Genomic DNA, 1304 nt, shown 5'->3' on the forward strand with positions numbered 1-1304 from the left:
TCGTCTTCAACTCAACCGCAACTCTAGCCAGTCTTCATCAAGCCAGATTTCAGGGTGAGCTATTGCTTCTAGCTTGGACTGGATCTTCCTCTTCATGTCTTGATGCCTTGAGATTCCGGCATGGACTAGCTTTTTACTTATTTTAGCTCCTTAGATACTCTTAGATTAGTAATTTGAGGATAGATGTTCTTGTGGTGATGACTTCCAGGTTTTGGGAATAAATAGTATTGAGTTTTTATAAGTCATTTAATCAATTTTCATTAATGAGTTTTAAGTCTTCCGCATTATATTTTGTTATTTATGGTTGAAATGTTGGGGATTAGATTGGTTGGTTTGCTCACATAGTAGGATAAGTGTGGGTGCCAGTCGCGGCCCGTTTTGGGCCGTGACATATTATTTCCTTATTTTAATTACATAATGGTTCATTGTTGCACATATACATTTGTCTAACCATATATTTGCATTCATTTATGATTGCTAGTATAAATATAAAGATCTTATTTTGACATCGGATGAGTTACTTTGTTGTTGAGACGGAAGATCTTATTCAAAAGAATGAATCAATGTTGCCTGATAGGCAAGATACCTTGAGTTATGCATATCCAAATGAGAAGATACTGCCTCATACTTCAGAATTCAAACTGAAAAGACTGCCAACAATTTCACAAAAAATAGAAGATTTCCAAGAGCTTTCTCAGGAAGTTTCACTTGTTTGTGTTATGCCTTCATATTATTATTTTGGGTCGTATTTCTAATCTGATGCATTATTTTTTCGTTACCTGATTTGAAAAGAGTTGAGAGCATTTGAGGATAAAGTTGATGGACAATTTGTTGACACGAAGAAGTTCATAGAGCATCATTCTAAAAGAATTTAGTAGAGTTGAGATCATTTCATAAAGTGGAAAAAGAAAATGAAGATGTTGAAGAAGGTTAGTATCACTATGTGTTAGAACTCAATATTATCACCATTAATAAAAATGGTATAGTATTTGGTGTATAGAATTGTGTAGAACATGTATAAAGACCGGGCTTCGTCATTATAAAAAAGTCCATGGAGAAATTTTTGGGTCAAAAAACTTTTTCGTGGGGGTGAGGGCCCTATGACGGGCCAAACGCACCTTAAAGTCATAAATAAATCCAAAATGTATTATGGTGAATACATGTTCCATTCCATCTCCCATCGTGCTTAATTAAAATTGAAAAAATATTCATATTTTCCACTAAACACACTTTCAGAATAATGGAGGTATAAAATTTAATTTTGATTAGAGTTATGAGAGAGAAGAGTTTGATTTTGATTAGAA

The sequence above is a fragment of the Solanum pennellii genome, chromosome 3 (genome assembly GCF_001406875.1).
Source record: "Solanum pennellii chromosome 3, SPENNV200".
Classification (NCBI taxonomy): domain Eukaryota; kingdom Viridiplantae; phylum Streptophyta; class Magnoliopsida; order Solanales; family Solanaceae; genus Solanum; species Solanum pennellii.